Raw genomic sequence first — 21,744 nt, forward strand, 5'->3', positions numbered from 1 at the left:
GAAGATCCTTACAGAGCACTACTCACACTACGATTTAACAACAGTTTTCAACGTAGTTTTATTTGAGTGGTATTACAGGAAGATATTTCACACTTATTGATTGTCCCTTGTAATTAAAAACATAGTACATAGTCTATTTTATTTATAATGGATTTAGGGGAATTCGTCATAACTTTTTCGTTATTGTTGCAATTGGTCACACTTAACTCGTAACAGATTCATATATATTTGTCACCGGTCATTTATTGGCAACAGTTTGAATTTGTCACAGGTGATTTATTGGTAATTTGAATCGGTCACAGGTTATTTAATGGTAATTTGAATTGGTCACTGGTGATTTATTGGTAATTTGAATTGGTCACAGATGATTAATTGGTAATTTGAATTGGTCACAGGTTATTTAATGGTAATTTGAATTGGTCACAGGTTATTTAATGGTAATTTTAATTGGTCACAGGTGATTTATTGGTAATTGCAATTGGTCACAGGTGATTTATTGGTAATTTGAATTGGTCACAGGTAATTTAATGGTAATTTAAATTGGTCACAGGTGATTTATTGGTAATTTGAATTGGTCACGGGTCATTTAATGGTAATTTAAATTGGTCACAGGTGATTTATTGGTAATTTGAATTGGTCACAGGTTATTTAATTGTAATTTGAATTTGTCACACATGATTTATTGGTAATATAAATTGGTCACTGGTGATTTACTGGTAATTTGAATTGGTCACAGGTTATTTAATGGTAATTTAAATTGGTCACAGGTGATTTATTGGTAATTTGAATAGGTCACAGGTTATTTAATGGTAATTTTAATTGGTCATAGGTGATTTATTGGTAATTTCAATTGGTCACAGGTGATTTATTGGTAATTTGAATTAGTCACAGGTTATTTAATGGTAATTTCAATTGGTCACAGGTGATTTATTGGTAATTTGAATAGGTCACAGGTTATTTAATGGTAATTTTAATTGGTCATAGGTGATTTATTGGTAATTTCAATTGGTCACAAGTGATTTATTGGTAATTTTAATTGGTCACAGGTTATTTAATGGTAATTGAATTGGTTACAGGTGATTTATTGGTAATTTGAATTGGTCACAGGTTATTTAATGGTAATATAAATTGGTCACAGGTGATTTATTGGTAATTTGAATTGGTCACAGGTTATTTAATGGTAATTTAAATTGGTCACAGGTGATTTATTGGTAATTTGAATAGGTCACAGGTTATTTAATGGTAATTTTAATTGGTCATAGGTGATTTATTGGTAATTTCAATTGGTCACAGGTGATTTATTGGTAATTTGAATTAGTCACAGGTTATTTAATGGTAATTTCAATTGGTCACAGGTGATTTATTGGTAATCTGAATAGGTCACAGGTTATTTAATGGTAATTTTAATTGGTCATAGGTGATTTATTGGTAATTTCAATTGGTCACAGGTGATTTATTGGTAATTTGAATAGGTCACAGGTTATTTAATGGTAATTTTAATTGGTCATAGGTGATTTATTGGTAATTTCAATTGGTCACAGGTGATTTATTGGTAATTTTAATTGGTCACAGGTTATTTAATGGTAATTGAATTGGTCACAGGTGATTTATTGGTAATTTGAATTGGTCACAGGTGATTTATTGGTAATTTCAATTGGTCATAGGTGATTTATTGGTAATTTTAATTGGTCACAGGTTATTTAATGGTAATTGAATTGGTCACAGGTTATTTAATGGTAATTTGAATTGGTAACAGGTGATTTATTGGTAATTTCAATTGATCACAATTTTAATTGATGAAATTTAATTCCTATTGAATAAACTAACAATTTAGTTAGTCACGGGGCAAAGGTCTCTGATCGGGTCAAAAACCCTAATAGGACTGATATTTAACTCTTGCGATGAATTTCGGTGAAGTCCGGAGGGCTTAATTAATCAAATCCATTCTCCACGCTGGAGCCCCCTGGGATCTTTTAAGATGCGAAAGAGAGAGTGGTGTGCGGAAAGCAACGGGAAGCTAATGCCTTTATCCTTCCCAAGAAAACCTGCGCGGAGACTAAGAGGAAGGAGGCAGAAAATAGGAAAGATTGGAGAATGCTGGGTTTGCAGTGACAGACCTCCCCTTGGACATGACACTATGACTGAATATTAGGCCTACGCGAGATAAATAAACTACTCTATGGTATAAGGCGAAATTTTGACGAAGTCTGGTGAACCCGCTATAACTGTTGGGGATTGTAATTATTTGACGAATCGTAATTGTGTGACGAATTCTGTAGTGCTCGGGAAAAGTGACACAAGTCAAAAATGTTAGTTTTACATGAGAAGGAAAAAAACTGTCTTCACACTGGTTTATGTCGATTTGATTTTCTTCTGTATGAATTATTGTAATGCGAGAAATACTTATGTCTCTTTGCCCAAGAGAGTAGATGTTCCGTAAGTTGTCAATAAATTAATAAAAAATAATTAATTAATTAATTAATTGATTAACTAGTGGACTTACTTGTGTTAATTATGTAAGATTTGTGCGGCTTACAGCTGTTTCAGTGCTTCACGCACCATCCTCAGAGCCTACTAGATCTCGGCATCATCTCGAACTTCTCTGCCTGTTATGTGGATGTGTTTGATTGTTGAAAGGTGTTTAAGAGCGGAATCAAATAGTGTGTGTGTACTGAAATTGATCTATGTGTTGAGAATTTGATCGGGGTGTGTTTTAGTGTGTTTGTATATTTCGTATTGTTCTAGTGTGTTGAGTTTTTGGTTCTTGGGTTGTGTGTGTAGAATTTCCAAGTCCGTATTTATGTTATTGTATGTATGGTTAGCATTGGTTATGTGATCGGCGTATGTAGATGTATTGTGTCCTCTGGTTATTGCTTTAATGTGTTCTTTGTAGCGTGTTTGGAATGACCAGGGGACACAATATATCTACATACGCCGATCACATAACCAATGCTCACCATACATACAATAACATAAATACGGACTTGGAAATCCTACACATACAGCCCAAGAACCAAAAACTCAACACACTAGAACAATACGAAATATACAAACACACTAAAACACACCCACATCAAATTCTCAACACACAGATCAATTTCAGAACACACACACTATTTGACTCCACATTTCAACACTTTTCAACAATCGAACGCACCCACACAACAGGCAGCGAAGTTCGAGATGACGCCGTGATCTAGTAGGCTCTGAGGATGGTGCGTGAAGCACTGAAACAGCTGTAAGCCGCACAAATCTTACATAATTAACACGAGTAAGTCCACTAGTTAATTATATTCAAGTGTTAAAAATAGTGTGCGCAAGATTCAAAATGGATTTATTTTTATTTTAGTTGGTTATTTAACGACGCTGTATCAACTACTAGGTTATTTAGCGTCGATGAGATTGGTGATAGCGAGATGATATTTGGCGAGATGAGGCCGAGGATTCGCCAGAGATTACCTTGTATTCACATTACGGTTGGGGAAAACCTCGGAAAAACCCAACCAGGCAATCAGCCCAAGCGGGGATCGAACCCGCGCCCGAACGCAACTTCAGACCGGCAGGCAAGCGCCTTAACCGACTGAGCCACGCCGGTGGCCCTTCAAAATGGATAATAAAAAATGTTTGTGGAAACTGACTTATTACTGATTACTTGTAAATAGTTTCTTTAATCTATCACAAAATATTTCAATATTCAGTAATTTCATCACTATACAATTTTGTTATTCTAGATTTAATTTGTAATTCAGTAAATATAAAATATTCTTTGTTTCTCTATGATAAATTATCTAGCTTTAATTATTCAGGTAATCTTTTCGTACTTTGATTTTATTGTAATTGTAAATTTAATACTAATTGTAATATTATTTGTAATTGTAATTGTAAATTTAATACTAATTGTAATTTTATTGTTGATATTGCAGTTGGAATCTCCTGGTAGAGGGGCAGAGAAGGCCTGACGGCCTTATCTCTACCAGGTTAAATAAATAAATACTACTAATAAATACTACTACTACTTATGCCACTTTTCCCAAGCATTGCAGAATTGCATCTGTGAAAAATAAGTTATGGCGAGTTCCCCGGATCCCATTTATAATCACCAGTTTCTCTATCGGATACAAAACACACACGATCGTGCAAACCCTAACTTTATAGCGTTGTATTTTAACAGGAGTGTAGATATGTGATATATTATTAAAGAAGTTGAGTGTAGCTCTTCTGTTTCACCCTTCACAGAAACAGAGCTTTGAGCTGAACAATTCATCATTCGGCCACAGATATTTCAATGGATAACTGACAAGCGATCCCTCGGTCTAATTTAATTGGCTGAGTTACGTTTCGTACAGGAACAAATATCACGTTCCCCGTATAAGTCGGTAATTACAGTCGTAGTCAATGTGTTTTTTGCGTGTGATAAATAGAGCCTTCCTTCCCCGAAGCGGCGGATCAGCGGCTGGGAGCCTGCACAGGAGGCTGCCTTATTGTTTGCACGTCACGAGCTATGACCAATTAGTCAGAAAGCAAGGTGATAAGGACATCCACTGTTTGCGCTCTCCTCCATTGTTACAAGCAGGTTGCTATGTTAACATGCTGTGGTCTTGTTCACGTTCGGCCATTCAGAAAAGCGCGTAAGTGACGGCAACATGAAACACATTTTATCCTCGAGATCGTCGACTAATAAAGCCTGAGAGAACAACAATTTGCGTTAGCGTAGGCTACTCCGTGATCGATTCCAGTTCTAGATAATACGTAAGACATTATGCCTTCCATTAATACAGATATCGGAACCAATTCCATTTACGTATAGGACATTTCCATGTGAAATGCCTAAAATTATAAAAATTGGAAATTTATCTTTTGAAGAGGTCGAAAAATTCAAATACCTGGGAGCAACAGTAACAAATATAAATGATACTCGAGAGGAAATTAAACACAGAATAAATATGGGAAATGCTTGTTATTATTCGGTCGAGAAGCTTTTGTCATCCAGTGTGCTGTAAAAAAATCTGAAAGTTAGAATTTATAAAACAGTTATATTACCGGTTGTTCTTTATGGTTGTGAAACTTGGACTCTCACTTTGAGAGAGGAACATAGGTTAAGGGTGCTTAGGAAAATATTTGCGGCTAAGAGGGATGAAGTTACAGGAGAATGGAGAAAGTTACAAAACACAGAACTGCACGCATTATATTCTTCACCTGACAATTAGGAACATTAAATCCAGACGTTTGAGATGGGCAGGGCATGTAGCACGTATGGGCGAATCCAGAAATGCTTATAGAGTGTTAGTTGGGAGGTCGGAGGGAAAATGACCTTTATGGTGGCCGAGACGTAGATGGGAAGATAATATTAAAATGGATTTGAGGGAGGTGCGATATGATGATAGAGAATGGATTAATCTTGCTGAGGATAGGGACCAATGGCAGGCTTATGTGAGGGCGGCAATGAATCTTCGGGTTCCTTAAAAGCCAATAAGTAAGTATGCCTAAAATAGCTTATATGAGTAGAAGATACTTTGCTGTGTGAAGCTTTTCTCCTTTAAGTCCATTAGTTTTCTGGTTTTAACGAGCTAAATTTATCGCAATTCCGTAAAAGTCGCCAGTTCCAAAGGCTATAAACTTAAAACGACTTATGATAGTCATTCCAACAAAAATTCATATTATAGCTGAGAGTACGATTTTCATAACTATGCATGCAACATATTTTCTGTGATTTTTAATGGGGGTATAAATAAATATATCCATACTTTATAGACTTCCGTACAGAAAACAGTAAAAATAAAAAATATCAACTGATGCTTCTCTCTCTTAAGAAATTGTATCGATTTTAATTTCGGCGTTGCATAAAGAAATGTCCCTGTAAAAAATATATACTTTTTTTTTAATTATGTTAGCTACGGCCATCTCGAGTCACGCTTCGTTTCTGTACGAGAGACGTAAGCAAGAATTTTCCTGCATTGCTAGCAGAAAGGTAGATTAGAGCGTACGAACATATCATAGTTCCTATGATAATCAATCGCGCTGTAATTTTTTTGATTGATAGGTCAATGTCTCAGAAAAAAATATGGAAAAATCCGAAAATAATAACTTTTTTTTAAACGCGAAGAAAAAGCACTAACTTCGAAGTGATTTGTTCAAAACAGACATTTACACTTTCAAATGTTGGTAAGCGACACACTTTTATTTTTCATGTTAGATGGAGGATGAAGCGAGAGAAATGTTGAGAAAGAATGGAAATTACTTTCAAAAGTTATCGCTGCTCAAAACATTTACTGGTTTCCGAGTTACGGCGAATTAAGACTCAAGACTCAACCAAATGCATGTAGGCCTACTCCAAAATAAAACACAAATTGGTGTAATTTAAAAATCACGATTTCTGCAATAAAGTTATAAATAATTGGACTGCGACCGAAAGCGAGCGCTGCTCATTTGGTCTCAAAATATATTAATATTATTGTACCCTCTTTTTTTATACTTTTATACTCGTATTATTTTATTCTATTTCTATTGTTTTAATTATATTGTGTATTTTTTTTATTTGTGTATTTTTGGATATATTTACAATATGCAATTTTAGATTCATCCTAATATGTAAATAGGAAAGACTGGAGAATGCTGGGTTTGCAGTGAAAGATCTGTCCTTGGGCAGAACATAAATGCATGTATGTAATCTGTAAATCAGCAATTCGCAATAACAAAACGTTACGTTGTGCAGACAAAAAATACATAAACAAATAAATAAATAAAATAAATAAATGAATGTCTTGCAACAATAGTTAATTGTGCAACAAGTGGATAATCTTGATGATTATGGCATGAGTGAATATTTGTGGCACGAACGTTAGTCAGTGCGACAATTTTCACGAGTGTCATAATAAGATTATCCACAAGTTGGATAAAACGTTTTATGGCATCTTGACATTACAAATTGTAGGAAATAAATTATGAAATAATTCGGCATCCATAGCTGACAAAGTCTTCATATGTTCGTATTGATTACTTGCGCCTGGTATTAGCATTGAATAACGAGAAATGGATGACCTTGCAGTTATTACAAACTCCAGTTATATTTTATTTATTTATTTATTTACTAGAGCTTCCTCAAATTAGAGGCTGCCATTAGACAACGCATACAAAACAATACAAGAACAAATAGGTGATGAAAGATAACAGAGTAAGAAAAAAGTAAACAAGTACACAAACAAACAAACAATGGCAGTATACAGAATAAAAAAAAAGTTACAAGTAAAGAAGCGATGAAAGTTAATAAGAGAAAGAAAAAAGATAATGTTGCGCTAGTTTTTTCAGTACACTGAATTAGAGTCCATATAGATGGTTCCGTAAGAGTTTGACTGACTCTCTAATTATGAGGAGGGCCAGTTCATTCAGAAACGATTTGTGCAGTCCTAGGGTCTTACAGAATTGAGAAGAGAAGTTAGGTATCGTTCCTCTTGCTCCAAACATCAGTCCCGTAACACTGATATCGTGAAGTATCAAATTTTATGTTACAAATGTTCCTTTAGTTTGTTCATATAGCTTCTCTGAACCACAAAACTGTTTCATGTGATATTACAAAGGTGATACAAAATTGTTAAAGATTCGAAATAAATGACACGTTACCTTAAGCGTTCCGGTATTACGTCATAGCGAATACGTCATTGATATTATTGGCACGCGTGCCATTATAAGTCGATTACGCACGATATTGGATCTAGTAACAACGTGTTTATATTGCTAGGATTACATAAAAATATTAAGTTACTGATGTCTTAATTAATACATAAACATAGTATTAATAATAAACCATTAACTTTTACTTAAAGTAACCTACATAAATGGCGAAGGCTTCTAAAGCATTTTATGTTTATGAGAGGGGTACGTGACCTTTAAAATTGAAGGACGCAGATGAAAACGAAAGGAAAAGGAAATATTCCATCCACTTTCGTCTACGTAAGAAGTACTGTATATGGATAACACGAAAACCTAAAACTCGCGAGAAATTCCAGAGACCTTATCACGTAACTTACCCACACAATGAAGATAGCAATGCCTAAGGAATAGGAGCAAAGGCCAGCTATGAAACCTGAAGTTTTGAAATCCACACTGCGAAATAAAACGTGCATATTTCGGAAAAAGTGGGTTGGTGAATTCCTGTTCAGCTACATGGCCACTAATGGTTTTCCGTAATTGCTTTTCTCATTTATATCCTGCTTGTTTTAGCCTCTATGAATTCTTGTATTTTTATGTAATGGTTCTTTTCGTAATTCTTTTCGTGGTATTTGTTGTGGCCCATATCTTTATCAGTGGCGGCTCGTGCCTCGAATAGTAAGTGAAGGAAGTACTTACAGGCAAAAGTAAAAACATAAGTACTTTATTTAAAAATGAAATATATTAAATTAAGCCAGCAATGCGTAACTAACCTATTTCTTGTAGATTAGGTCGATATCCTTCTATCCTTTAGGGCAAATGATCTGACATTACACTCGCGCAATCATAGCATTGAGCAACTCATTTGTGTCCATAGCCAAATTCTATCCAACAACTGAAAAAGAGCTTCTGATCTGTCTGCACCTACGTTATGAAACCCTAAAACTCTCGCAACTATTTTCCCCTCTAAATTAACATTATATATAATAGAGCATTGGGACATCTGACAAAATGTCTGTGGTATCATCAACATGCACACAAAATTAATATGAACTGCATAGTTACCATTTTTAGTCATACATTTGCCCCATCTCATCATGTCTATTGAGAGTTTGAAAGACATCTATATTTATAATGATGGGAATGTTTTCTAATCCTCATCGTTTTGGAATAGTTTTCTCCCAGAATCTTTTTTTAGAGAAGTCACTCTGAACTAGTCGGCTTGAATTGAATAGACGGATTGAATTAACAGAATAGATCCGGACTGAGTTGTATTGAAATAAGTTAGATTTAGTTCTCTTAACTTGGAACAGAAACGAATCGGACTGATTTGGACAAGTGGTTGTATTTTTATTTGAGAGACCATGAATTCGATCCCGGAAACAGGCTGTCTTTATTTGCGTTTTTCGTGGATTCCCAAGTCCCTCCAGACGAATTCTGGGATAGTACAAATTTCAAGGGTGACAATCCAACTAATTCCCAATCTTCATTACGCCTTCAGCAACACTTTTCATAATAATATACTATCCTATAATTTCCCCGCGATAGACCTGCCACCTATTGCGCACTCGGCAAAGCTGTGCTCTGTGGAAACTACAGTAAACTACTGTTATGTCAAAACGACGGCAAAAAAAATAGTTACGGTTAGAATCCCTTCATAATGAGATTAGAGACATTGGATGATCATTTTCAGATTGGCTAGAGCCAGATACTATGACCTCTATCTTTCTTTCTTTCTTTCCCGTAGTTTAACCTCTCCCTTTTAGGTTCATTTACACGACCCACGCCACCCGGGCCTTACAGGGCCGCGACCTGTCGGGAGAGGAATTAATCTATGGATCACATACATACATTTTTGACCACACAAGGACATGGAGGGCCTCCCCGGACGAGGGGTCAGCTCAATGCCAGGGCCACCTCCGATACAACACAAACATTTAAGACACTACACAGCATTCATTCACACATATGAAAGGATTAAGGGAAGGATCGCCGTCCATGGCCGGACTTTCAAGAGGTACAATCCCGGAATCTGCCTGGAAACAACTGAGGAAACCATGGAAAACCTCAGTTAGGAATGCCGGCCTCTATCAATAAGTAAATTTAATCATACATAAATAATTCAGTCGATGAAAAATCCTTCTCCTTCCTCTAAAAAAATTATGTCTATTTTGCATTAAAACGTGATAACATCAATTAATAATTGTTAACAATGAATGACTAGAGTTTGTAAGCATTATTTAATATGTTTGCATTACTTTACTCAACTCGTGCTTTTATAAGTAGTAACATCAATCTTTCAGTGTTCTTGAAATATTAGTCTGTAATATTATTAACTTGTATCATAGCAACATTGTATCAGCTTCTTTTGTTTCTGAACTACGCCAGAATAAATAAATAGTATTATTCTGTGGCCGGGAGGAAAAAGGTCTTAAGTCAATTTTTAGTGAAAATGGGATTTTTATATATTCTGAAAGCAGAAACAATTCTCTACAATCTGGTAAAACGGTTAAAGTCAAATAAGACTCCTAACTGGATTTATAGAGCGTTATCAAATGTCCTAAGTACTTTTTGAATATAGCACACACAGAATGAAGGATTTAAGAATATTTAATACTTTATTCCTTACAAACCATTACATGTTTACATTCCATGCTTCCCTATTAAAAATTTCTAACTTGTATTTTAGCTATTTCAATCCTCTTAAGACAAAAGCCTTGCTGATTACAAGGAAAAGAAATTACGACCTACCACACATACAGATGGACATGAAGGATATCGACATAGTAGAGACACTCTTGTATTTAGGCGTCACTCTCGACAAACGTATGTCTTTTAAGGCACATATTGATTCACTAGTCACTAAATCACACCAGTTTCAATCTGCTTTGCATAGGGCCACCAGACCAACCTGGGGTCTTAGTCCTGATATATTGCGAACAATATATCATGGCGCTTTCGAACCATTGATATTATACTGTGTCTCGGCACTTCAAAATATACTTCACAAAAAGTGGGTTCAAAATAAATTAATACAAATCCAGCGTGGATTCATTCTACGAGTCACGAAGGCTTACAGAACCACATCGACAGACGCAGCCCTAGTGGTCGCGGGTATACCACCATTGTTTTTAACAGCCATGGCTAAAACTGAAATCTCTAACGTGAAAAGAAATGGGATATTTATAGAACAAGGATCATATCTTGAGGTGGAAAAAAGATCACATTTTCAATTAACTGGTCATCGGAAAGATTTTCACCGTGCATCAAATACATGTACAGATCGACATGAATACAACATCTATACTGAAGGCTCTCGGTTGCAAAAGGAGAACGACGTCACCTTGGTGGGCTGTGCTTTTGTTACCTACTACAACACTACTGAAGTCCACTCTGCCACGTTCCGCCTGGCGCCCATGTGCTCCGTGTTCCAAGCAGAACTCTTTGCCATCTTGCAAGCAGTGAAATGGAGCATTACCAACGGGATTGACTCATGTATTCACAGCGACTCTCAATCTGCCTTACAAACCATTGACGATAAATACAACTTGCATTCCATAGCCGTCGAAATTAGATCCCTAATACTTAAATTTGAAGGTCGTATTTGCTTAATTTGGGTGCGCGGCCACACAGGTACTGAAGGAAACGAAAGGGCGAAGCAAGCAGCCTCAACCAACTCAGAATATAAATATTCCACCTGTCCTATTTCATACATTAAGCACGCAACTACACTCAAGTGGAATACATACTGGAACTCTAGTGTTCAAGGCTCTGTGACCAAGAAATTATTCTTTCCCAATGTACAAGACAGACTATGTTGCAGTCAGTTCTCAACCGACTTCTTTTACACCCAATTTATGACCGGCCATGGAAAATTCGTTTCCTACTTTGAAAGATTTAGGATCAAAAGTGCAGAAGAATCTCTGTGCATATGCAAAGACAATCAGACTGTTGAACATTTGATTTTTCACTGTCCAGTGTTCGAAAGGAAAAGACACTCTTTAAGATATCATATCTCGGACTGCAATTTAAATTACTCCACACCCCATTACCATTTTCTTAGAAAAAAATGTTGTTACAAACAATTCACAGAGTTTATACACCACATCCACGCAAGACTGTAGCTATTAATTGTATATAAATTAATGATGTTATAAAATCCTAATGCACTATGTAAAACAAGGTGTCTATCTTTGGGACATAGTAATAGTAATGACAACAATAACTATGTTTGTATTATAGATTTTACTATTGTTGAGTATTTGATGACAGGTATATAGTTTGTAACCATAAGTAATTTTGTTTTTATTTTTTTTACTATCGCAAACCAACTATATAATAGGTGTTTTATTTGTAACTACGCCAATTCTGTGCATTATCTCATTAATATTGCTTAAAATTATGTATAAAATCACAAATTAATGTAATAATCTTGCAATTTCTCTACACCTTCGATTATAATTTCTAATTTTATTTAATTTTGTTTTAACTGAAAGTAATTATTGCATAACGTATTTAGTATTGTTTACTGTCTCTTAATTAGTGTATTCATATTGTAACTATGATTCACACCTACTATTAATTCTTTAAAATTGTGTATTATCACTACATAATGTATTTCACATGTAACAAACTACAACCCTAATATACCAAAGGTAAAATAGGGTTTCAATATTTTGATAACAATAATAATAAAATAATAATAATAATAATAATAATAATAATAATAATAATAATAATATTTTAGCTATTTTATCACATACTGATGCGTTTTCCTTTTAAAACTTTAAACACCAAGTAAAGAGTCCTATATTGTTTAAGACCTATTTTGCATTCCTAATAATTTAAATTTCCTATTTATTTTGACATGAAAAAGATCTTATGTTTAAAAAGTCCCTTCTTCTCAGTTTGGGTTGTAGTCTTAAAAGGACTTAAGTGTGGCTACTTTTGGAAATAATCAAGAAAATTATTAAATGAGCAACATTACGTATTTTAGAAGAAATATAAACAAATAATATCCAGGAAAAATCTCTTAATTAAAAGAACTCTATCATTGACACCAATTTCAATCTTTCTACTGCTCTCCTGAAAAGTATAAAATTTTTACTTAAGACCTTTTTCCTCCCAACCACAGTATTATTAATATTAGTATTTCCAATATATTGGGCTTCATATTGTGTGGAAAAGTTATTCACATAACAGACTATGTTCACAGTTGCTACGGCAACGAAATTAATACCAAAGACTTTTAAGAGAGTAACGCAATCCGATCTAGCGATACGCTGAACGTTTAATAGTTTATGTGTTCACTAAATTATTGAAACAGTCTCACAATTTAATCCGTAGAGTCACTGTTATCAGCCGTTGGCCACCCCTGCTACACGCGACGTGTGCGTGTGCACGATATCACAGGGCAGTGATGGACGAGGCAGATGTGTGACTACTACTCCCATACAGCCCGGGGAGGGGGGGATGAAATGCGTGACATTTCCCGTCTGCAGGCAAAGACCAATAAAATTCAGAAAATTCCACTAGTAGAATTTGATCTTACTGCGCTTCGGATTGTAATGCGAGCATTAGCAACACCTGTACGCTCTTAAATCTTACTTCTCTTTCTTGCAACCAACCTGTTGGACAAAGAAACAAGAACAAACACAACGTCTGTATTAGCACAGCTCTTGATACACGCTTCGCTTTATTACTGAAGAGGTGAATGTACCGTGGAAATGATATCATTTCTCACGTTGTTCGACCGGCTACAAAGGAACAAAATTTGTCATCACCACCAACATTTTGATCTACAAATTATCCACGAAACGAATGTGCAGAGAATCACATCATCATCATCATCATCATCATCATCATCATCATCATCATCATCATCAATTCAATTTTATTCATCATCATCTACAATCTACATTGCTCTACAGGTGGCCCGGGTTCGAATCCCGGTCAGGGCAAGTTATCTGGTTGAGGTTTTTTCCGGGGTTTTCCCCTCAACCCAATACGAGCAAATGGTGGGTAACTTTCGGTGCTGGACCCCGGACTCGTTTCACCGGCATTATCACCTTCATATCATTCAGACGCTAAATAACCTAGATGTTGATACAGCGTCGTAAAATAACCCAATAAAAAAAATACATTCCTCTAAGATTTTAATACAACTTTAAAACCTTAAATTATTCGCAAAGTATCCTATAGGATACAACAGGTTAATAGGCTATATGCTGTAATTTTAATAGAACCATAGAACCATAGAAACAAAATTGGTAGGAAAATTAAAATTTCATAATACTATAATATTGTACAACATATATAAAGAGAGAGAGAGAGATAAATCGCCCGGCTTTAATTAAGGATGACAACGAGGATCCGGAAATTAATAGCAAATAAAAATATAATTAATTAAATATGAGTATTTTTATAAAAATAAAATGTAATAATTAAGCACCACTGATTATCAATTACAAAATAAAATCTTAGAAGATTGCTTTAAAATAATACTTATAAATAAAAGTTTTAATTTAAAATTAGCGTGTCCTTAATTTAGGCCATGTGAGTGGTATAAATGAAATTGTATAATCTGCAGGGAATCTTTAAGAATTTGCGAGACGATTTTTTTAATGTCAAAAGATGATATTGATATGGACATTGCGATAGTTGCTTTCTTTACAGTCCGACACCGTTTAATAAACTAATGTGGGAAATGAAGTTTTGCCAATTTAAGAGTTAATGAAATCGTGAGAAAGTAACTGTGAAAGATGCTTGCTGTTGAGAGCAATACAGAATCTGTAAACCGAAAGTAGAGGTTATGAAGGACGATGTAACAAATCATAAGAAGTATTACTGTCGCCCATTCTTTTTAGTATTATTAGTACATTCCATACTAGAATAACGGAATACATTCATTTCCAGATAATTTCTTATTGACGACATATACAGGGACATCACTTTATTTTTACCAACATTTTTAACATTAACCTGGCTATACTCGGAAACACTGTTGCCCCCTTCCATTACAGGAGTTTGATGTTACTAGTGCAATATGTAAACAAATCATTTTACTAGGTATAGGAGGAGAGAAAAGTAGTGTATCCATTTAAGTTGTAGGGAAATACGATATTACGATTTTCAGTTTGGTCATCACTTTTAAGAAATTTATCAAAATACAGAAGAGTAGTAACATTTTTTTTCAAAAACTCAACTTTTCAGGCGGCTATGTTCGTTATGTAATGTCTACTTTATTTAGCATATTAATTATTGATGTTATCATACAATATAGAGAGTGCACTTAAATCGAGGGGGTCATAAGTAAAGGGCTGTAAGTACACTTAAGTTACTTTTGAGAAAATGGGGTTTAAATATTTAAGCTTTCGTAAAATCGGTGAAATTTTGTATTTAAATTTTAATGTGTGATGCGATTAAAATTTCCCTTTGCTACTAAAATTTTAGATACTTTTGCTTACACTGGATGCACTTAACTCATGTTATTACAAATGTCACTAGCATTCCTTTGGTTCTAGCTACCTCAATTCAAAAAAAGCTAATCTGAATTTTTAAACAAGTTGCTGAAAATGGTTGCCGTTCATTACAATGCAGGCTTCAATTCAGTACGCATATTATTAAAAACATTTTGAAGCACATTCTCTGAAATTGAATTTATCGTTTCTTGAATTTAATTTTTTAGTACGATATTATTAATATAGGTTCTTTCTTCTATAGAAAACGCTATCATATTTATGAAACACACTATATCCTGCAGTGTTTACTTCACTGCTTGAAGACTTCGAATGTAACAGCGGCCGTAAGTTTGTGTGTCTGACGGGAGCAAGGACATTAGTGAAGGGGTGAGAGTGAAGTACATTCAGAAATGCAGGTACAATAAAAATGCAGGTAAAAATAAAATGATGTCCCTGTACTATCTCTGTAGTGCTCGGAAAAAGTGACACAAGTCAGTTTCCATAAACCTTTTTTGATAATTTAGTGACAACTTACTTGCCGCTTGGAAAAAAAATACATAGGCATTCCTCCCATTACAACAATTCATACAGAAAAAAATCAAGTCGACATAAACCAATGTAAGTTGTCAATAAATTATCAAACAAAGGTTCGTGAAAACTGACTTATGTCACTTTTCCCCAGCACTGCAGATCTATCCTCCTGAGTACTGAGACGTTTTTGTTTTATTTTTTAAAGTTCAATATAATTGTACACTTAAAAAAAAAGTCACTGACAGGAAAAATACTGAAAAAATTCTGCAGGTTAAAGTTAGGACACAAATGCAGGTATATTATACTATACTTCGGGTCCTTGCACATACATCTTAATTCATAATCGTGTATGAATTATGGCATATTATACTATACTCTGAGGACTCAAGAAGCTATTACACACTACCAAAATATGTGGATGAGTATAGTCCGCGTCACCGTTTTTGGCGTGTGAAATAAGTAATGGGAACGTCAAGTACAAGTGTTTTACCTTTGCCGCAGTCAGTCTTATAACTGTGTTTGGCAAATGGCTGATCTGACATGTATAGGAAGCAGTGGAGTAGCGTCAATGTAAGCTAAAAAGCTTAGCTTCCCCAGTTAATAATAATTTCATAATAAACCTGCAGTTTATGGAGAAAATCATTTATTAATTTTAATAGAATTTATATTTACGCGTTAAATATTGTGATGCGGCAGCTCAGGATGATTTGTGACGCAGCAGTAAACAAGAAGCCTGCACACACCAGCTTCCAAGCAGACCGGTTTCTTCTGTGTAATCCACCCCGCAGATTTTCCATCCCTTCTAACTAAGCTACCCTAGTCGCAAGGCTCGAAAAGAAGCTAGCTTTGACATTTAAAATAAGTAGTTTCCGAGTTATCCCTATTCGTCAGTTGTGTTCAGTTGAAGTGTTAGTGTGCATTGTGCCTGATATAATAAATAATGAGTGAAATAACAGTTCCTGACACTAATTTACTTGAATTTTTTTTAGGACAATTGTATTATCAAGACTGACTTACGAACAAAAGTGTGATTTAAAAAACAAATGACCGACTCCCTTGCTGTCAATGAAGGACACAACCAAAAGACAGACGCATACTTACGTAATGATACTAATATTGTGATTCCTCTAAGTATGACAGGGAGTGAGCTAATGTTATACGTACGTGTCTATTTGTTAAGAGATGTGTAAACCGTGAAATCGCATTTTATTACGTATCATTTGAGGTCATGCCTTATTGGTGTTACTTACGATGTTCCAACCAATCTTCGACTGCTGACTTGAAATTGACTGCTATTTATTTTAAGACTGTATTTTTGTAATACGTTTTCTCATATTGCATGAAAGACAACTTGAGTTAGCTTCCCCTGCTCAAAATTTCATGCTACGCCACTGATAGGAAGTGGTACCATTCTCAGCTGCACTAGCAATACGCTCACAAACTGGGCATTATACTCTAGGACACACGCCATAATCGCTGGCGCCAGCTGTAATACAGAACTGCACTAAGGTATGACTTACTCCATCTAACAAGAACAACGATTTTAATAAAAATACTCAGTCCAAAAGATAGATATTTAAAATATCCCGGTTGTTAAGTTGCAGAAAATAGTATCCTGGAATTCCGAAGCAAGCTACAAGATGATTCAGTAAAAGAGTGCAAAAATGAAACAGGAATAGGGGATGTTGTACAGAGGATTTTGAGTTAGGAAACTTTAAGTCAGATTAAGGAGATATGAGTTTTAAAATGTCCATCGCTATCGATTACTGTTTCCATTTCATTTACATCTATTATTTATATTTACTTACTTACTTACTAACCGAAGGTTCATTGCCGCCCTCACATAAGCCCGCCATTGGTCCCTATCCTGAGCAAGATTAATCCATTCTCTATCATCATATCCCACCTCCCTTAAATCCATTTTAATATTATCTTCCCTTCTACGTCTCGGCCTCCCTAAAGGTCTTTTTCCCTCCGGCCTCCCAACTAACACTCTATGTGCATTTCTGGATTCGCCCATACGTGCTACATACTCTGCCCATCTCAAACGTCTGGATTTAATGTTCCTAATTATGTCAGGTGGAGAATACAATGCGTGCAGTTCTGCATTGTGTAACTTTCTCCATTCTGCTGTAACTTCATCCCTCTTAGCCCCAAATATTTTCCTAAGCACCTTATTCTCAAACATTGTTAATCTATGTTCCTCTCTCAAAGTGAGAGTCCAAGTTTCACAACCATAAAGAACAACCGGTAATATAACTGTTTTATAAATTCTAACTTTGAGATTTTTTGACAGCAGACTGGATGATAAAAGCTTCTCAACCGAATAATAACAGGCATTTCCCATATGTATTCTGTGTTTAATTTCCTCCCAAGTATCATTTATATTTGTTACCTTTGCTCCAAGATATTTTAACTTCGCCACTTCTTCAAAAAATAAATTTCCAATTTTTATATTTTCATTTCGTACAATATACTGGTCAGGAGACATTTATTTAAAATGATTATCTATATTTTACATTTTAGTCGTCAGATGACATATCATGTTAATCTCAAATTCTCCAAACGATGGATCGGCCCTGGTGGTCACGTACATTGGCCACCAAGTTCCCCTGACCTTACTCGTGTCTGCAGGGGTGGGTGAAAGGGAAGTGTACAAAAAAAAAGTAAACTGAAGGGACGAATTGATCGCTCGTGAAAGACAGACGACTTCAGAAGAGCAAAATTGTATTAAACTGTTGAAATGTATTGATATCATGTAAATAAGCAATGTAATCATTACGTCATTTGTTTTTCTTTTTAGTTATACGTAACATTCAAATAACTGTATCCCTACACCGATTGACAATTTGACACGTTTAAATGAACTTTTTTCTCAGAATAGTTGATAATCAGTGGGTGGATTGGGAACATGCGAGCAGGTTGAGGAAAAAGTAGTGGGTTCGATAGGGTGTGGATGTGGATTCGAAGAGGGATTGGGTTCGAGGAGGAGTAGTTGGGATGAGAAGGAATGAAGGCTAGAGAGCTAGTGAGTTGTGTTGATGACGAGTGGGTTGTGTTAGGGCAAAATGAGCAGTGGCAGTCGATGTGAGGATAGACAGACGAGTGTTACTGGCAGGAAAAGCGTTGACAGGACGTAGGCGTGCGAACTGGTAAGTGCAAATCTGTGTCTGAGTGGGTACTGCCCACATTGGTAGACTTTGTCACGTTAATTTAAGAAGAGAACCTACAGTAAGTGGATTTATTCTTTACTTTGGATCTAGTGGAATTATCTAGTGTGGGATGAGGTTCGGTAAGGGCCGAATTATAACGAGAACTCCAGAATAAGGGGTTCATGGTAAGAAAGTATAAATTAAAGTCAAGATCAAGTTTTCATATCGATATCTATAGATTCGTGCTGGAGATATACAGAAGTAGTCGACAATCAAAATAAGGCAAGTAGTTTTCAGGAATACTAATAAGTTACAGTATAAAATTACGAAAGACGAGGAACTCACGCGTACGAGAGCTAAATATACAAAAATGTCAATGCAGTGAACTAGATCCTGCAGAATAAAAATACAGGAGACAGGAAAATATATAATACCGGTACCCTAAAATTAAAATACAGTGACTAGAGACCGTACTTCGTTCTATTACTGAAGTTTTTAAGTGGACGACGCGCGTGCAGTTAGCAAGCGAAATATTTGACTACTCACGTGACTCTTGTTTAGTCAAGTCGGGCAGAACAAAACATGGACGACTTTAACAATTACATTAACATTTAAAATTTAAAATATTTACACCATATGCACTTGAATACGCTACTTTTACTATTTACACTGTCATAAAAATGTAGGCTTACATTGATTAAACATTATTTACGCCTTATGCACAGTGTTGTGTATTGTAATGCAAGGTATTTTATTTAACAACACTATAGCCTAATTATTTGGTAAATAGTGTAAATATGTTAATATAAATAAATAATATAATATATAACAATAAATATGATAATATTAAAATGGATTTGAGGGAGGTGGGATATGATGATAGAGACTGGATTAATCTTGCTCAGGAAAGGGACCAATGGCAGGCTCATGTGAGGGCGGCAATGAACCTCCGGGTTCCTTAAAAGCCAGTAAGTAAGTAAGTAAGTAAGTAAGTAAGCCACATTTTTTTGATAGTATAAATAATAAAAATAGCGTATTCTAATGTACATAATTTAAGGGGGAAATAGAAGCATTTGAAATGTGGATATGGAGAAGAATGGAGCGTGTGAAGTGAACAGGCAGAATAAGAAATGAAGTTGCGTTGGAAAGAGTAGGTGAAGAAAGAATGATGCTGAAGCCGATCAGAAAGAGAAAAAGGAATTTGTTGGGTCACTGACTGTGAAGAAACTGTCTGCTGAAGGATGCACTGGAAGGAATGGGTAACGGAAGAAGAGTTCGGGGCAGAAGAATATATCAGATGATAGACAACATTAAGATATGTCAATCACATGCGAAAACTACGAGGAAGGCAGAAGATAGGAAAGATTGGAGAATTTTGGGTTTTGCAATGAAAGACCTGGCCATGGGCAGAACACGTATGTATGCACGTATGTATGTATGTATGTATGTATGTATGTATGTATGTATGTATGTATGTATGTATGTATGTATGTATGTATGTATGTAAAGGGGTTGTCAGACATTGACTATTTTCAAAAGCCGATAGACTGCTTTTCGTCTCTAGAATATGTTACATTCTGTATATTGAACCACCATTTCTACTTTAACAAAAACCATATATCTGTTCTAGAAACTAAAATTGAAAAAAGTCAACAAAAAACATTTGAAAATAGTAATATACGTTACAAGAGCGGTATGTTGACGTTTTCATGGTCGAGGAAAAGACTGAAAAAGCGAAACGTAGTTGAGCTTTTTTAATTTCCGAGAACATGAAAACAAACATACCGCTCGTGTATCGTACATTATTTTGTGCGAAGATCGTTTATTACATACCTGAAAGACGAATTTCTAATTAGTTGCAATAAAATCTCCATCTTGGTTTCTGTTTAATGACGCCAACTTCGGAACACCAAAATATCTTTCTTCAACATTGTTGCTATAAAATGTTTTCTATGTTTACTATACTCCAGCAGGCCGTGATATACGTCTGTCTTTTTTTTCCCCCAGTCTATAAATGCGAACTTAAAACAAACGGTAAGGTTATGTAATGATTTATTTTTCATTTTAATATTTTAACAATATTATTTATATAACATATTGCAGTAATAACATCGGCATCTGGAATCTCGTTGATTTTTTCACGGCTTCCTTAATGTTACTTGTATCAGGAATGCAATAAGTTTCGTGGAGTAGTAGACTTTACTTAATTTTTGCAAATATTTAAAAACAATAATTAACATTGCAATTTAGGTGAAATTGCAGTGGTAAGTTTCCAATTTATAATTATTACTATGTTAAACGTCTCTAAAAATAATATGTTAAAAGCCTAAAGCAGTAAAATGAATGTCGCGCTTAAGCGGTAAGAAGAGGGAAATTGTTATGTGTGTTAGGTTGGGAATACTGAATGTGGTATTTCACACTTACCGCGTATTGGTTCTGTGCGGAAAACAAGTAAATACGCACGATCTCGCACAAAATTTGTTACTATTATGAACCCTAATTGTGACCAGATATTACAAACAAATGAATGAACAAATATTTTCAATTTGCTAAAGCTTTGAAACGAGCCTCTAGTCAAGAAGTACTTTCCTCATCTTCATAACTTAACTTTAATTATTACAATAACTACTCACGTATACTGAAGACTGACGTCAACTGTGATAGCCTACTTCAAGTCAGTGTGAGAGAAAAGTATACAGATCACCAAGGACATCACCAACCACTCCGAAGCTAATCTGAACCACTGCAGCACAAAAGACTCGTTCTTCTCAGTTGTCGACGCGTCTCAACACCAACTGAGCTACGAGACGTGAAACCGACAACTAGTCCAATTAATCAATTGCTTTATCTTTTGTAATCCAATTCTTTAACATAGGTCAGAAGACAGCCTCTATTAAAGCCTCAATTTACTTATTTAATGTTACACATCAATGGAAAATGACTCTGTGGGCGAATCA

General features: G+C 35.2%; 1 protein-coding gene across 2 annotated transcripts in view; it reads right to left on the minus strand.

Annotated features, from left to right (window-relative positions):
• The window catches only part of LOC138693018 (discoidin domain-containing receptor 2-like), a 1,708,097-nt gene extending 1,686,555 nt beyond the window's left edge, over positions 1 to 21,542 (minus strand). For both annotated transcript variants that reach the window (XM_069816529.1, XM_069816528.1), the window contains exon 1: positions 21,421 to 21,542. The gene's annotated coding sequence lies outside the window, so the exon portion shown is untranslated. The remainder of the gene's footprint in view (positions 1 to 21,420) is intronic.
• Positions 21,543 to 21,744: the final 202 nt, after the last annotated feature.

This window comes from Periplaneta americana, chromosome 17, assembly GCF_040183065.1.
Source record: "Periplaneta americana isolate PAMFEO1 chromosome 17, P.americana_PAMFEO1_priV1, whole genome shotgun sequence".
Lineage (NCBI taxonomy): Eukaryota > Metazoa > Arthropoda > Insecta > Blattodea > Blattidae > Periplaneta > Periplaneta americana.